The sequence below is a fragment of the Phyllostomus hastatus genome, unplaced genomic scaffold (genome assembly GCF_019186645.2).
Source record: "Phyllostomus hastatus isolate PE091 unplaced genomic scaffold, TTU_PhHast_1.1 phas_scaffold_345, whole genome shotgun sequence".
NCBI lineage: Eukaryota > Metazoa > Chordata > Mammalia > Chiroptera > Phyllostomidae > Phyllostomus > Phyllostomus hastatus.
Genome location: NW_025334024.1, coordinates 2565450 through 2583395, shown reverse-complemented (window position 1 = coordinate 2583395; position 17946 = coordinate 2565450). Strand labels below are relative to the sequence as shown.

The 17946-nt window shown below is 49.2% G+C and overlaps 1 long non-coding RNA gene across 1 annotated transcript; it reads right to left on the bottom strand.

The window, feature by feature from the left end:
* Positions 1–6372: 6372 nt before the first annotated feature.
* LOC123806076 lies at positions 6373–9120 on the bottom strand. Its single transcript, XR_006783422.1, has 4 exons — positions 9025–9120; positions 8552–8766; positions 7897–7959; positions 6373–6778 (listed from the first exon to the last, which is right to left on the bottom strand). It is a non-coding gene; the product is annotated as an uncharacterized LOC123806076 (long non-coding RNA).
* Between the last annotated feature and the right edge of the window lie 8826 nt (positions 9121–17946).

Below are 17946 nucleotides of genomic sequence, written 5' to 3'. Positions count from 1 at the left end.
GGCCACTCGAAGAGAGCTGCTCTTCACCCTGGTGGCCACATGTCAGTCAGCCCTCCCACGTTCGTGCTGCACAGCAAAAACACAAACCCTCGTGGCCCACAAGAATAGCATTCCTTGCCCGTGTGTCTGGGGTGGTCAGGTAGGTGTCCCTGCTGACACTGGCCGGGCTAATCTACTCACACCTGTGTGAGTTCCACCACAGGGAATGGGAGACGAGACTCTGCATGTCTCTCATCCTCCCTTGGGCCGACCCAGGCAGTCTCATGCTGATGGCAGAGGCACGGGGCGCTAGTGGAGACAGGCATTTCTCACACTTCTGCTCCTGGGACGTCTGCTAGTATCCCACCAAGTAAAGCAAGTCAGATGGTGAAACCCAGAGTCCAGGGACAAGCAAACCTACCTACCTCTTGGTAGAAGGAGCTGCAAAGTCCTTGGCAAAGGGCTCAGACCCAGGAAGGGGTGAAGACCTAAGGCCATTCATGTGCTCCACCTGCCGCAGGTTAGGAAGGCCTGCCCCAGGGCCAGTGCGGGTGTTGGAGCGGGAGAGGAGGGGCTCCCTGAGCCTAGCCCACCCCCGGGGCATGAGAACAGAGACTTGTTCAGGGTTGCAGCACAGGTCACCTTGAGAGCTACAACCCTTGTCTAAAACATCTGACTCCAAGGCCCTTGCACTGTGAGCCTGGGTGAATCACTAGATCCAACCAAGGAAAACAGAAATTTCCCTGAGTTTTTAAAACAGAGAGAATTCCATACACTGGTTACTCTGGTGACGGAGAAGCTGAGAAGCCAACCGGTAGAGCCCAGGGGCTAAGCATTGTCAGGAACATGCTAGCACCCCGGGACTGGAGGGACAGAGAGCAGCCAGCGCTGGTGAGAGCCCGTCCCTACAGGATGCACCACGGAGCTAGAGTGAGCTGGAGGGCAGGGAGACCTGTTGGCTGTTCCTTCCTCCGCCCTCCCTCCTGGCTCTCAGCAGGGCCTCTCGCCAGCCAGAAGCTAGGTGAGGACCAGGGAGCCTTCGAAGTGCAGGCCCTCAGCCCTTGCAGTGCAGAATGGCAGGGAAGAGCAAGGGGGTGCTGAGGGCAGGCAGGCTCACAGACAGTGAGCTACTGGGCAACCGCCTCCTGGAGACAGGTGGCCTCTGTCTCCTGAGTGCCCCTAGGGCATAGCTTCTCCCATGGCCAGGCCAGTGCTCACAAAACCCTGGTTCTGACTCAGAAGCTCTGGGTGGGGCCTGACACTCCGCATTTCTAACAGGCTCCCAGGTGAGGCTGATGCTGCTGATCCTGGGCCACACTTTCTATGGCAAGGCGACAGGGGAGTGCAGTAGGACCCGGAAGCGCCTTTGTGGAGATGCAGAGTGGACTTTTATTTAGTATTTACAGTGCCCTGGCTCTCATTCCTTCCACAACAGGAGGAATAAACCAAGAACCAACATATTCAAGAGACTCAACCAGGGTCACCCAGCTTGTGGGTGGCTGAGTTGCCATGCCCAGCGGCCACTCTGGCTGTTTGTTTCTGGGCCCCTGGGAAACGACTCAGACACAGTTGTGATGCAACTTTCTATCTAGCATATTCCACAGGCCCAGCCTTTTCATCCACAATCTCAATCCTCATGACCTGAAAAAAGAAGGATCACTAGTTCTAGTTTCTTTAGGAGAAAACCAAGGCTTGGAAAATTTAAGGAATTCACGGAGGGTCACCAGGGAAGGAGGGGCGGAGCCCGGTCTGAACCGGAATCTGCCCTGGTCCGAAACCTTTGCCCCAGGCATTACACCCCACGGCCTCCCAGACTCACCTCTTCACTCCTTCACTCAGCGAAGAGTGAAGAGTGATTTAGTGACGCACTATGAGGCTCTGATTAAGAGTGCAGAGGATCTGTGGTCTGCTGGCCTGGATTCAAATCCGGGTCCTCCCCAGCCCTCCACACCAGGAGCACCACCTTGGGAACTCCCCTCAGCTTCGAGGATTCAGTGTCCTTGATCATCAAATGGGGACACTGACATTCCCTACCCCAAATAGTGACTTGTTGGGAGGCACCCTGTGGCTGTCTCGTGGGATATCTGGCACAGTGTGCACTCTGGATATGTACCAACCTTGTCGTCAGCACACAGCAAGCCTGACACTGAGATTCTAAGCAGAGGAGACAGTCGGCTATTAATCAAAAACCTAAGGAATTTGTTAAATGACCGGGTGTCCAAGATTAGGGTTCCTGGAGTGTGGAGTGCCCTGGCACATCGGGGAGAGCCGCTGTCACACAACCGCGGTGCGGCGTTATTGCTGGAGCCCTGACCCAGCCAGGGTCTGCGGCCACATCTGCAAGTGTGCTGGTCGGAGTTGAGACAGCCCTGCTCTGGGACCGCACGACAGCTCCCAGGATGGGAATGCACTCCGTCTCCGTCACTGCGCATGCCTCGCTGCAGGGTCCAGCCTGGAATGTCTGGGGCCGTCGCACAGCCTCTGCCTGGCACCTTCCATTCAGCAGCAGCCACGGCAAGGCCACTGAAAGGTGGCCTCCGACGCTTGTTTCTCCAAACAGCTCAAAAGACGTTAAGCAAGTTCGTTTCTGAGAGACAGGCAGGGATTTGGGTTCCCAGCACTTGTTTGCACAAAGGATCTCAGCCTTCTTTCTCCTGACATGCAGCTAAACATGCTAGCTGACCCTTGAATGGAATCCCCACACTTCCCCCGCTCCTTCCGAGAGGGCGTCACCGGGGGAGGGAGGAGGAGGCAAATGCATTGTATCCAGCAGGCCTCATCCCTCTTCTGCCCGCACAGTCTGTTTAGGGCTCAAGACTGGATGCTAAATGTGCCTTCTGGTTTGTTTGGGTGTGTTTCTCTCTCCTCTTTTACCTTTCAACTAAAACACAACACAAAATAAGCATTCTGATTGTGTTCAGCTGTTCGGAGGGAAGCAACCGTGCCTCCTCTCCTTCATGGGCAGAGATCAAACGGGACTTTCTCAAAAAACGAAAAGTGGGAAGTTTACAAACACAGAACCCAGAATCTGCGATGGCACGCCATCCCTTCGCGCCAGCGACGTGTGCGTCCGTCCGACGTGCCAGCCGCCTGCCGGGGCCTCCGCTCTGTTTCCGCAAGTCCACATGCCAGGATGGCACTGGGGCCGCTTTCTACCCTTACACAGAATAAAAATAAAAATAGAAAAGCCCAGAAGAGGCAATAATCTTGGTCCTACCAGCCTGTCAGGCAAAGTAAAACACAAAAAATATTTCAAGCTGCTTGAATTCATTTTCTGAAACAATCTCACCCCAAACCAGTTTATTCGCATATATAAAGCCTGAAAGTGCTTTTCCTTGCTGGGTTTCTGAAACCTGAAATATTTGCAGTTGACCGAGAGAACGCTCGCTGTTGAACGGCCTGTGGGAGCTGTCACAGACGTGACTGCTGGAAGTAAGCGCGCTGGTAAGAAGGCTGGCAGGAGCAGAAACGTAAGTCAACATTAATAGGTGGTGTAATTAAATTATCCCTTAAGCCAAGGTGCCAAGTGACACAAATTTTTTGTGTGTTAATTCTAACATGTTCACCTCCTTGGGCCGCACAATCTAAATAGATCTCCGTCCAGAATTGCTAATTTTATTTTGTTCAGTTTCTACACAGCAAATAGCTCTCTGTTCTGCTCGCGAACCAAAGTACTTCGGACGTACAAGTTCATATTTTCCCCATATCATTTTACAAAGGTTCACTTGATACAAACCTGGCTCAATAAACAATGTTTATTTTTTATAGGTTAGTATCTTGCTGAAGAAAATTAGAGCTAAGTTCAGGAAGATTTATTTTCATTTTAATTATTGTTCACTGGTCCCTGCCACTCAATACTTAAATGACTTTCTCCCCCACAGACAAATCTTTAAAGCAGAACAGAATTTATTTAAACAGTTGCTTTTTTGCACATTTTATTAGTACATTGATTTGAGTTGTGGATAATGGGTGACTTGCATAGTTTATAAATACATACAGGTATAATAGCTGGAATGTAATTCAATTAAATTTTTTAAAAATAATACATAATTAATTACTGCCACACATGATAATGAAGTCATTGTACTATGCTACATTCGCATATTTCTACATCTTTAAAAAGTATTTCACATTTGAAGTCTAACGAATTCCCCCTTCTTTATTTTCAAGGACAATATTATCATTTTTAGGAAAAGAAATATCTTTTGTTGCTCTTGTTGAATTATTTTTTAAAAAATTAGTTGTTAACATGTGCTCTATTTCTTTTTAAATTAAAAAACAATATGGCAAATTATTACATGAAACAAATTATGGAATCATGTTCCATGAAAAATCAAAACATTAAAATCATTAACAATGTTTTAAAATAATTTTAATTTCAATATTAAAAGTGTTGAAGAATGTGCTAACATCCTTTGAGATTCTTCTTAACAGGAGACAGGGCTAGAAAAATGTGGGAGGGGTGAAAATAAAGCAGAAACTTGGGGAGATGGAGAGTTGAGAGCCCTAAGAAGCTGGCGATGCTGTTTTAGCAGGTGCTGATCCCATGAAACACCACGTCCAGGGTGGGTGTTCTCACGTATATTCATCACAGGGAAAGAAAACACTTTCTTGAGAAGGTGAGATTCCAATGTCACTATCTGTGCATGCCTGATTTTACTTGGCCATTTGTATGCATATAAAGTTCCATGCAATACTATAATGGACATTCTTCGTGATTATTCTAGGAGAACCATAAGGGTAGCTTTTATTTCTGAAAACATAGACAGGCAACTGATAAAATACTGAAACAGCTTTTATATTGAACATTTCCGGGACATATTTCTTTGAACTCTCCCTGGCCCCTGTCTCAGACCATTGCAGGAGCGTGAGACATTTGGTAATTAATATTTGGCTTAAATACTTTAAATACTCTTGGGTAGTCCGCATATTTCAGTCAGGGTCTTGAAAAAGGTTTTCTTCTTACAATCGGCGCTCACTGAACGCACTTGGAGAGAAGCAAAAGGGAGACCTGACTTGGTTTGGCTTAAATCTGTGTCTATCTTCCCCACCCCCACCCGCATCGATCACTCTAGAAGTAACATCGCCATCTACTGGTCAGCAGCCAAACCTCCCTAAGAAGGTAAAGGTTTCTGTTTCGATGATCCAAATTAAAAAGCTTAAAAATATTTTTTCTTTCAGGTGTAGAATGACATAGTTTCAGGGGCAGAAGAACACGAGCAAAATGCTCTAGTCAAAGGCAAAGAGAAGTAACAAAGCCTTTTTGCGCACCTCTGGTCTGTAAACAATTTCGGAAACTGGCTGTAACCCATCACCCAACCCCCTGCAAGAACCCCCAAAGAGGAAAAACAGTAAGAAGTGCGCTATTTTTAATTTCTAAAAGCTTTACACTACTTATGAATTATGAATTTCTGGAGTGAAAAGTTTTTTTCACTAGTCAGTGCCCACCTTTCCCTCCGCACATTTCCTGGGGGCTGGGGGAGTGAGAAAAGCACAGGCAAACACCCACACACGCCCCATTCCTTTGGAGTCCTTTAACCTAACAAGGCTTCGCGAACACAAGAGTACAAAACTTGGATAACCCAAATATTATTCTAAATTTCTTTCAGGCACTTAAGCAAAACAACTACCATTTTTGAAGTTTATGTAACTTTTCCTTATAAATATAATCACATTCCGATTATACGTCTACAGTTACAAATGTTGATTTCTGGATTTTCTCATGCGAATAACCATCTTGCTTTCCTCTTTCTTCCTGCTCCTAAGTGATCACTGAATTTGCCTTGAAATTTGAGCATTAATTGCTTTCTCTTGGTAATTAAAGCCAGGGTATTCTTTTCACGAGAGAACTACATTGTTTTAACAATTTCCCATACTCGTTGGAATAGTTTCATGGACAGGAAAGAAATCAACTGTGGCCTAGAATATTAGCATATATTTTCTTTAAAATTCTCCTAACATTTGACAAGATGTTCACAAGTTTTTTTTTAAATAGACAACTTATGTTAAATAAAAATTATGATTAAATGTATTAAGGATCACAATTCACCTATTTTTAAAAAGAAACATTTTACTCAATCTTGTATTTTCTTATTACACATCATAAAAAATTTTTTAATGTCCTAAGAGCCTAAACTCAGGCTTGCTATTGCATTACAGTCAGAAATCTCTTCATTTCATATATATATATATATTCATTTCACATACATATATCAAAGTATTTACATTTTGTAACTTAATTTCTCACTCACTAGAGCTTGAAAGATCTGGACATTATAAAGGCAAACTCATTCTCTGCTGGAATGAAATGAGAAAATGAAAATTTTTTAAATTTATTTTATTAGGTAAATTCAGTAGGGACTCCCTGTTAGCCCCTGAAATAAACCAGCCTGCTTCTGTTTACTTTCTCCGTCTTTCCGAGCCTTAAAGCGAAAACCGAAGTCACTGCGATCGGTAAGCACACTCCCCCTCCCCTTCCTACACGTTGTTTGTGTAGAAACTGTAGAGTCTCTTTTCCTAAACGTGGAGAACGGTCCTGAGGGCTGACAGCGAGTGCAGGCGAGGCGCCCGCCCGGGGAAAGCTGACTGCTGGATACAGAGACCGCAGGCAGGCGGGACAGGCCGGGCGGGACAGGCCGGGAGGGACGCGCCGGGTCAGGGAGACGCGGGAGAAGGAGCTCGGAGTACTCACAGTTTCCCAGGGTCTGTGCCGGCCGTGTCCGGTCCCGATCCGAGAGGAAATGTCGCTCTTCGGTGCAGAACCAGCAGTGAACATCCAGGAAGTTGGCAAAATCACTAGCTAAACAATCAATAGAGGAAACACAACAAATTAAAAGACCATTTGGGTTTTTTTTTTCTCCAATAAAAAGAAAATGAGTCAAGGTGGGTAAAGGAAAAAAACATGTTTTAATCTTTCCTGTGAGCTGAGCTGGGCCCCAGGTTAATCTCAGCTCGAATTTGGATGTGGGCTCTCCTGCATCCACACTGTATGAAGATCACTGGGATGACGGCGGTGGATTTAGGCTATGGCAACCCCCGAAATTCACTGCGTGAACCGGTCTGAGTTCCCGCCGCAGATCTGAAATGAGTTTTCCTATGAAAATCCACTTTAAAACTCGGCGACCCCCACCCCTAATGAATGCCTTCAGTGACAGGAAATGTTAACCATTTTAAGCGTTTTATTTGCATTTGCTCCAAAGCTGAGGGAGTAAGGGGAGAAATGTACATGTAATGACTGGTCGTGAAATTGAGATCGATGAAGTGAGCATGGACGCGTGTGTTTCTGAGCGAGAGGGTGAGCATCCTGGGTCCTGAATCAGCCCCAGACCAGAGTGGCTTCCCCTCGAACTCTCACAGGAGCCAGGGAGCCTTTGCCGGTCGCAGTCGGGCCATATTTCAGATTCTCTTGTGTGGTTGATAAATTAAAGGCCCTGTTCCCCCACTTTTCAGCTGCAGAGTCAGAAGAAAAGTGCCCGTCTTGCCGTGTTTGCAGTGCCGAGATGTGTTTTTGTGTGAGTGTTTTCTCCCTGGGATCAAAAGGGGAAAAAAAAGATTTCCCCCCAAATCAACTAAACACCAAAGCTCAGAAACACACGGAATGTGTATAACATTGTCCTTCAGAAATCCATCTTGAATTTTTTTTAAAAGTCCTCTCTTTGATCAAAAGCCGACAGAGAATTACATTTTTCTCCATTCTGTTGCATTTAACATGGACTAACACAGGGTGAGTTTAAACAAACAGATGGCCCAGGCATGAATGCTCCTTTCAGTCTGAGTAGCTGGAGGTGGGCTGGATCCACTGGGGGGTGCGGGGGGTGCGGTTGGGAGGATTAGTTAGGGAGAGGGGCGAAAAGCTGCAAAGTTTGAATGGGGGAAGCTGAGACAAGAATAAACCCGAGATGAAAAAATTTTAACTACCTCTACGCATTGAGCCTGCAATCCTCCTGCCAGTGTGCAGTGTAACTGTTGAAATGCTTCTGCCTAAAAGATAAATGGCCTATTTTATTCAAGAGTGTCAAGTAGGGAAACAAAACAAAACAAAAACCCCTCAAAGTATATTTTCAGAAGATAATCTAATGTGCGATGCGTGCCCGGTGAGAGGGGCGTGCAGGGAGCAGGGCCAGCTCTGGATGAGAAATTCCGCACAGCAATCGCGCCTCAGCTGCCCAGAGAGGGGACAGGGACAGAATGAGAAAGTCCCATCCTGGTTGAGGGTCCTCCAGGGGTGTAAACAGGATCTACTCCCTGCCCAGCCTCCGGCGTGCGGACTCTGAGGCCCTCACACAGAGCTATGAAATCTTAGGACCGGGAGGCATATCCGAGGGTACGCAAAGCTGGGTCAGGTGGACATTTTGAGGTCACTGCTGCGTGACGTGGTTTGCACTGTGACTCCCCACACTGAAGAGCAGAGGTGCTGGCTGGGTGCCAGTCTCCCTGCCATAAGCTGGCCGTGGCCACTCCCTGTGTGCACCTCAGAGACCTTCCAGAAACCTGCTCCTCCACAAGAGCAAGACGGTCAGAAGAAGGATAGCCATCCTCGCCACTGTCCCGCCACGCCCTGAAATCCCCTCACCTCTCTAGATCCCAGGCGTTAGAAGAAGTCCCCAATATCGCAGCCAGTTGTTTGGACGGGGCCTGTTAGCTGGCTCTGCGGCCAGAGGTGGACAAAACACAGAGGGCATTGCAGAGGATGGTCTAAGATGGCTTTTCCATTTTCCCCTTTCCTGCACGCAGAGCAAGCATAACCTCCTCTCTGTGCCCCTTCCCTCCAGTGCTCAAGGCCGGCGGCTGGAAGGAAGGGAAGAAAAAGTTACAGGTCATATAGAGTAATTTATTAGCGATCGTGCATGCCCCGGGAGAGTGCACTTAATTAAAGGCCAGGCATTTTCTGGAGGCTCCAAGCCGAGAAGAAGAATCAGGACACCAACTGCAAATGCTGACGAAACCGGGCTGCCTCTGGAAGCCCACCACCCAGCAACCGCCCCCGGCCCCCGCAGGCTCCCATCTCGGTCTCATGGCTCCCAGGCCGCCCGCCAGGGTGCGTACCTGGAGCTCTTGGTCACTCGGATTCCAGTTTTCCAACCCTGTTGGGGCAGACACGGCTGCCCCAAGCCTGGAGCTGACAGGGTCCTGACAGCTTAGCCAAGGCGAAAGAGCCTGCAGGGGAGGAAAAGGAAGAATGTTCTAGAAGGCAACGGAGCCCAGACCCACAGGCCCCAAAGGTGAGTGACACCCACTGTTTTCTTTCAGCCACCTTTCTTCAAAACACAAACAATTAACCAGGGGAGGTATATGAGTATGTGTAAAAAGTAATTTCGAGACTGCACACACACACAAACACTTTGTATTTTCGATTTATTTACTTTAAATATCCGGCTATTTCTCCTAACTGAAGGCCTTTTCTCACACTGTTTTACCCCCCTTGCTCACAGAGCTTCCCTCCTTAATGTAAACGAAGGCATTTCCCACAGCCCTTTTGCTGGAATGTTCTAAAATGCTAGCATCGACACATTTCTATTTCATTTTATTGCAGAAACGTTATTTTATGGCATGGAGTGTGTGGTGTGTGTGAAGAGCGGGCAGGGAGAGGGGGGTCCCGCTGCAGAGGGGAGCCCCCGCGGTGCCGTCGGCCTCCCATAAATCCTGGAAAGTGACAGTAGAGCTGGCAGGAGAATTTGGGAAACCAACAGACAAAATATACAGTGCAGCCCATAGGCCTCACCTTTACGAGGCAGAGAGCTTCTGGAATGGATGGGCCGGGACCTCCGAGGCCACTCATTAGGCACTTGATGAATTGGACGTGGGGCCCATTGCCCTCCTGGGGCAGAGAAATGCTCGAAAACCAAGTTTTATTAACCTAATAAAATGAAAGGGGGGAAAAAAAGTCAGGAAAATTTCAGCTGGAAGAATAAATGCAGGGAACACAGTAAGTTAACCTACTTTTAATATATTTAGAACCATTTTGGCAGCCAAGAGGAGTTCCCAACAAGACCCCGAGTTCCCAACGGCAGATTTCAGCTGACTGGCCAGCAACACAGGAGCCCAGTCTAAAGAGACCCAGTGATGCTGCGTTTTCACGTTCATAGGAGCAAAGGACAAATCAGTGCTTTTTCACCTTATTGATCACCAAAGCCAGGGCGAGACACGTGGCGGAGAGACGTCTCTGGAGCAGAGAGGCATTCTGGAGAATGAAACGGACACTGGCCCAGCCCTCTGTGGGCGGGAAAGGAAGCCATCAGCCCCCAGGAACCTCAGCGCTTGGGCCCCACGGGAGACAATTTTAGTAAGGAATTAGAATAAATCAGGCGTACACAGACACAATAGGGCCTCTTTTTATACGCAAATATCTTCGTGGACCCTAAACTTTGGAACTGGGGACTGTGAGGTTATGTTTTAGAACAAGGGCAGCACGAGCCGGGCCTCCCAGCTCTCCCAGACGGTGGGCCCAGCCCCCAGGAGCAGCGAGTGGCCCTGTCAGTGGGCCGCTGCCATGTGGACCTCAGAGCATGCTGTGTCCAGGGCCTGGGCCAGGCCACCGCTCACTTCGCTTGAAACCCCAGAAAGCAAGAGCACTTTATTATTTCTGGATCCCAGAAGCCAAGAATGCCGGCGGCTCTGAGCTCTCCCAGCCTCTGCACGGGGAGGGAGGACCCGTCTCGGCAGCAGACTCAGCAAGGACGTGCAACGGGAAAGCTGTCTCCTGCCCGGCCCCAGGCAGGGGCACACCAGCTCAGAGCTGGCCCCTGGCACCATCACTCTCAAGGCAACATGTCAACAGCAAATCCTTGGTAAACCAGAATCCACAAGTCCCCCAAACCCTCAAACCCCACCTCCTAAATCCAGGAGGGAGAGCTGGTACTAGTTAGTGGCCAGCTCATGCTTCGCATGGTCATTCCCCCTTTTTTAAAAATCCTTCTCCCAAGGACATTTTTTCACTGCTTTTTTTAGAGAGAGAAGACGGGGAAAGAGACAGGGAAACATCGGTGTGACAGAGAAACCTTGATTGGTTGCCTGCTGTATGTGCCCTGACCAGGGATCGAACCTGAAACCTGGATATGTGCCCTGACCAGGAATCGAACTTGGAACCTTTCAGTGTATGGGACGACACTCCAACCAACAGAGCCACACCAGCCAGGGCCCCACGCTCATCCCATTAAAAAAATACGTACACACACTAGCATTATTATGTACATGTGCACTCACATTATCCTCCACTCCTTCCCGAGCTCCTGGAGTCCAGGGGCAGCCTCCAGCGGCAGTGCTGAGACACACCCACATGGGGCCCTGGCTGCCTGTGCCTGGGTAACAGGGTGTCATTTGCACGTTCACCAGGCTGTCTGATTCCTAAGGTATTTTGGCAGCTCTGAAATCTGGAACAGCTCTGTTTTTTAAAAGCTGCTGTAAAATTTCATTTCTACAGGGGACCTTTAGGACAGTGAGGTCCGTCTGCATGACACTGTGATGGTGGTCACACGACATCATGCATTTGTCAAAGCACACAGAGTCACAACACCAAGAGTGCGCCCTCCTGCACACTGCGGCCTCCACCTGACAACCACACGCCAGGGCGGCCTCCCCAGCGGCACCCACGGCGCCAGTGCAAGATGCCGAAACGGAGAAAACTGGGGAGGCAGGAAGTCGTTGGCAACTCTCCTTCTGCTTAATTTTTCTGTGAGCTTAAAGCCGCTGGAAAAAGCGAAGTCTGAGAATGGAAGACGCCTCACGGCTGGAGCGACAGAGGGCATCTTCCTCTGCCTGCTCTCTTCCCTGGTTGGTGCTTCCTGGGAAAGGACTTTTAGAAAGGAGGAAAGTTGAAAACAAAACAAAACCAAAAGCCCCGCCAGTACCCAGCTGGCTGCTCCATCGGCCCCGCCTACTGGCTGCTCCATCAGCCCTGCCGGAGGCCATTCTGTGCGGGGGCCTGAGGACGTTGGCCGGGACCAGGTCCCCGACAGAGGCCGCTCGGTGTTTCTGCTGTGGCGATGGGGGCTGACGCCAGGCTACTGCAGCAGCATTCCCTTCTGCTTTTTATCTTTCACACCAAAGTCCCATGGCACTGACTGCAGTGACATGTCACTAGCAGTACGCCTAAATCCTGCTTTCCTTCTGCAGCTGGTTAGATCCGATTTTCAGTCCATCAGGATTTCCAGAAGCGTTTCTGCCCTGACCTCTTAGGCCGGAGAAGGGCTGAGCCTGTGGTTCCGAAAGCCTGGCTCAGGTTACAGAGGAGGAAGCCACCTTGGGGCGTAGCCTCTGAGGTGGTGGTGACCCGGGAGCCTCCTGCAGCAACACAACCCCACTACCAGCCTTCCAGGGCCCTGTCTCCGGTACCAGGGGCAAGGATGGGGTCATTAGGGAAGGGGAGAGAGAGAGAGATGGAGAGATGCTTATAAAACCATGGCATTCACCTGGCGTCCTCAGGGACGCTGACATCTGCAGCTTAGGCCATTGTCTCAGCCCAGACCCCAGGCCCAAGCTGCAGCTTTGTCCTGCAGCCAGGGTGGCGCCACCCGGTGGTGACGGTGCCCACTCAGGTTCCCACCCTTTGGACCCTCCTTGGGATCTTTTCACGGGGGTGGCCCCAAGATTTCAAGCACTGCACAGAGAGGAAGACGCCGCAAAGCCGAGAATACACCAACGCCACCGCTTTCACTTCTGCCAGAGCCTGTGGCGTGGCCCCACGGCGCCCTCTGACATCCAGCCAGAGGAACACAAGGGAGCAAATCCGGTGCCTGACAGCCCCCCACTCAGGGAGAGGGCGATGAGGGGCTCCAAGGGGGGCGTGTTCTTATATTTTATTGTTTTTGCTGTTACAGTGGTCTCCACTTTTCCCCCTTTGCCCACACCTCAGACGCCCCTCAGGCAATCCCACACTGTTGTCCTTGTCCTTGGGTCGTGCTCACGTGTTCTCTGGCTAATCCCTTCACTAGGTTTCGAAGCATCAGACCCAGGGATGTGCAATGCAGCCCTCTCCTGTCCCTCGCCACCTCAGCACAGCCACTTTCCAAACCCCGAGCCTGGCCCCGTTCTTAAAATTCTACCTCCTCCACAGGGTGGAGCAGGGTGAGGAGACAGAGGAGATCCAGCCGAAAACTCATGCTCTGACAACCAAGGGCCTCATTAATATTCAACGAGGGTTTGGGCCACGGGGCGGGGGCACCAGGCAAGGCCAGCAAGGGGAAGAGGACACCCAGGCACAGGTGGTTCCTCCCAGCCCTGTCCTTCCTCAGGGTTATTCTCTAGACCAAACCACAGACATTTTTATGGCACTTTTTAAAAGGTCGTTGGCACTAAAAAATAAACTTCAGCTGGTACTAGCCATAAACAAGTAATCATTGTCAGAGTCCATGTTTATAGGGTGCTTCCAACAGACTGACTCAATACCTGAAATATTCTAACGCAGATAACCTGCCACATTCTACCAGGCCCTTCTGAGGGAGATACCAACAGCATGCCCATTTTACAGAACAGAAAGGTGAGTCACAGCAGCTCAGCTTTGTTGGCAAGTGGCTGAGCCGAGATCCGAAGCCCACAGCCAGGCCCTCTCTTTACCTGCCTCTTGTCAGCCAGGCCACGAGAGGTGCTGCCTCTTGCTAAGGCTGATTATGAAAACTCAAGACCCAGGGGAACAAGTTTCACTCCACTAATTTCTTTACCAGAACTACTTCAGGAAATGGGAGGCTCAAGGAGAAATGTTGGAGACTGAGGAAAACAGGCTCAGCTGCTCCAAAAGTCACGTGAGGCTGCTCTCCTGTGTGGGCACAGGGATGCAGGCGTGCACCAACTCGGGGATGGCGCCTGCCGCTGGCATCCACCTCTCCCAAAGAGAAGAAGAGAGTGTTGTCGCCTCTCCACCTGGGCACTTCTATGAGTGAATACACAACTTTCCAGCACAACCGGTAGGAAGTTTTGGGAATTAAGGCAAAATAAGGAGGGCATGAGCAGATAGGAGTGGACTGTCCTAGGGCCACAGCCCTACGGAACAAAGGGCAGGACTGTCACGGAATTGCATTGTCTCTCCTTTTTTAAAAATTAAGTTTGTTGGGGTGGCATTGGTTAGTAAAATTATATAGGTTTTAAGTGTAGATTTCTAGGATACACGGTCCATGAGAATCACATTTTCTTCTTATCCAACCAACCCTTCCCCCCAAATTATCGCCAAATTAATGTGATCAACAATGAAACAACTTTCCCTCCTGTGACTTGAGTTTTTCTTCTTCCTTTGAATAGGAACAAGTATTTCTTTGCCTATCCCCTAACATGGAATCTTTTGTTCCCTTGTTTCTGCACGGTCCCAGCTCCAGCCCCACCTGCATGAGGAAGGCGGGGCTCGCTGGCCAGGCATTCTCCCACACCTTACTCTGGCCTTTCCCACCCCTCCACAGGGTGAGCAGGTATTTCTTGTTTTCAAAATGACTCAACTCCTTGCACCTAATTCACTCAATAACACACCACATGCGAGCTACCCCAACACGCACAGGTCTACAATATTGTGTTAAGAGCAGCACACCATTCAAGATTTCAAATGTGCCCAGTCCATCACACAGTCCCCTGGTAATCGAGGGCCAGCAGTGTCCAGCTTTGTATCCTACACATACAAGTGTCCTACGGGGTCAGGGCACCTGCTGCTTGTTGTTTGTGTAGGTTAGAGTCCTCTGAGTCAGACTGCAGGTCAAACTTCATGCGCATTTCAAATATCCAAAACAATTCAGATTGTGTTCCCTTGCCAACTTGCAGCAATTTACATGACCACAGCAATTTATCACTGGGCATTTTCCTCCACATTAGCGGACTGAGTGTTACCCATCCTTCTATGTTTTGTCCATCTGAATCAGCCCAACTTCATACCTTTGTCATGTCTGAGCCGGAGGAAGCACGTGTCATCCCCTTGGGTTAGCTTTGTCTGTGGCTCCCTTCCCAGTCAAGTGGGCAGGATCCCGGCGGCCAGAATGGGGCTCCTGGGGTAAGAAGTTCCACTGACCAGGTGGGTACGTGTACATCTGTTTCCCTCCGGCCCTCATTGTGCAGAGGACTGGAAGTGGTTGGGCATCATCTGGGGACACCTCTGGTCAGGCCCTGTCATCTACCTGCAAAACCTCACGTCAGCCCATGAGCTGACTCTCGCCATGCCTGGCTCTCTTGTCCCCAACTGAACAATGTCTTGGTCACTTTCACCTGCAGTGGCAGGTAATAGGATACAAGGGGGAGAATTCAGTACGTCTTAACTGAATGTCATCAACAGGTTCTTGGGAATTGTGACTTTAAGTGAAATGATGTATAATGAAAGCAATTTTACCATAGGCTAATTTATATACACAAGAGTTAAGTTCCCACAGCATATTTCTGGTCACAGAAACATCACCAAACTTCTAAATAAAGACCCCCAAACACTTCTAATATTAAACATCAAAATAACTATGAGCTATGCATACATTTAGAAAGACAAGTAAAACAAGGTCATTATTTTTCCAACCCACTTATTCCAGTTCAGGGTCTCAGGTGGCCAGAGCCTCTCCTGGCAGCCGAGGGTGCAAGGCAGGAACCCACCCTGGATGGGACACCCTTCCATTGCTTGGCCACTCACACACACATACACCCATGCACTCAGATGGGGACCATGCAGACACAGCAGTTCACCCAACGTGTGCATCTTTGGGACAAGGAAGACACCAGAGAAAACCCACTCAGACATGGGGAGAACATGCAAACTCCACACGACAGTGGCCCCAGCTGGACTCAGTTTATTTTCTTATCAATATTATAACAAACCAACATCGAATGAAACAACACTATTCGAAGACCCGCTGCACACACACACATTGCACATGGAAAACGTGGCCTGTGAATAGAGGTGTGTGTGCATATACAGCAGAAAAGTCATACAATATACCATCAGTCAGTATTTCTCAAACGAGACTCCCAAGATAGGAACATTCCAGAAAATGTTATGCCTTAAATAAAACATTCCATGGTTAGTTAAATTTGGAAAATGCTGCTTCCTCCAACCCTCCCGGTATTTTGCACTGGATCAAAGATTCTGAGGAGTCTTGTTGTAGAAGTACCTGCTCGACTATGTTCAAGGCAGCGTCTCCAGCACACACTTGGCTCTTGGACTTTTTGTTGGTCTGTGCCACTCGCTTAATTAAGCAACAAGGCGCTGTGTGTCTACCTTGTGGAGCAAAACCAGACCCATCCTCTGCCATCCTAGAACTTCATCAAGTGACAGAAGAAATACACATCTATAAAACCATCACACAGAAGCAAAGTTACAGCTGCAGTAAGTGTTAGGAAATCAAGTGGGTGGAGTGTTGTGAAGCATAAAACAGCCAGAGTGGATCTGGCCTGAGATACCCAGGACCGCTTCCCTGCTGAGGCAGCAATGGTGGTGAGTGCGAAGTGATGTCGTGGGGGAGGCAGAGGGAGGAGATGCTAACTCTGCCAAGCATGGAGAGCACGTGAGCAGCAAACCCCACATGAGCCCAGGACCTTGGAAGGAGGGAACACAGCAGATGTGAGGGCGCACAGAGCCAGGATAATGGAAGCAGAGGAAGCCAGGACAAGTTTGATTAGAGATGAGGCTGGAAAGGAGACATGGAGGGAGCACCGGGGCTCTTACCAACCATAATGACTATTTTGTGCATTACCACGTTAAAGCCCCGAGCCCACCAGACACATAGCTGCAGCTAACCAATGAGCAAGGGAAAGCAGCTGTGAGTAACCAGGGCATCTCAAACCAGAGAGTCAGGAAAGGATACTTGTTTCCTGTGACATGAGTTAGCAACAGGGTGGTCTGGGCAGGGATCAGTCAGAATTTGAAAGCCGGACAGGTGACAGGAGGAGATGGGGGGAGCAGCGATGGGGGTGTGACACATAATCAGACTTGCATTGGTGGAAGGAGGCTAAGTTACAAATATATTTTTAACTGATGGGTAGATGTTCTGGTTCAATTCAATATTTTACTGTGAAACAGCCATCACAGACTTCAGCAATTTAAAACAATGATAATTATTTTGCTCATAAATCTGCAATTTGGGCAAAGGTCAGCAGGGGCAGCTCATCTCTGCCCCACTCCCAATCAAGTGGGCAGGCTCAAAGGCAGGCCAGCACCGTCTGAAGGCCACACGTCTGCTGGTCAGTGCCAACTTGTGGAGCCTGGCTGCGCTGCCCAGCAGAACATCTGCATGTGGCCTCTCCACGTAGCCCAGGCTTCTTGACTGCACCATGGCAGAGTCCAAGGGCAAGTGTCCCAGGAGGGTACCCAGGGGAAACAGGATCACCTCTTCTAGCCAACACTCCAAGATCACGTGGCATCATGCTGCCACATTCTTTCCACTGAGGCTGTCACAAAGGCCAGTCTATATTCAAAGAGAGGAAAATGAGATTCCACCTTTTGTTTTAAAACCTCCACAGTAGAAAAGTAGGGAAGAAGGGCGAGGAATCACATGGTTAGATTTGCATTTTGGAAAGACCATTCGGGTTGCTATGTGGAGAATGAACCTGAAGGAGAGGGGTGCATGTAGGGAGACCAGGTGGGCAGGTGGGACTACAGTCTAAGGGGTGAGGGCGCTCTGGACCAGGGGAGTGGAAACAGAGGTGCAGAGTTGTGAGAATCTCAAGAGTTAATGATACAGTTTGGTGAGTCTGAGCCAAGAGTGAAGAACAATTACTCCATTTCTGGCTGACTTTGTAATCGCTCTCCCTCTTCTCTTCTTCTTGGCCTTCCCAGGCTTCACCATGTCATTGAAGTGTCTGCTCCAGTGTTACCTCTGGAAGGCTTCCCTGATGCCTCAGTCTAACACAGCCCCTCCCACTGACACCCTGCCCCTTCAGGCTCTCCTCACCCAGCTCTACTTTTACCGGCAGCATCCACCCTTTCCTGAAATCCATCGGTATGTTTGTTTCTGTGCTTGCTGAATGATTGCCTCCTCCACTAGAGTACAAAATCCATAAAGGCTGGGACCTTGTCTG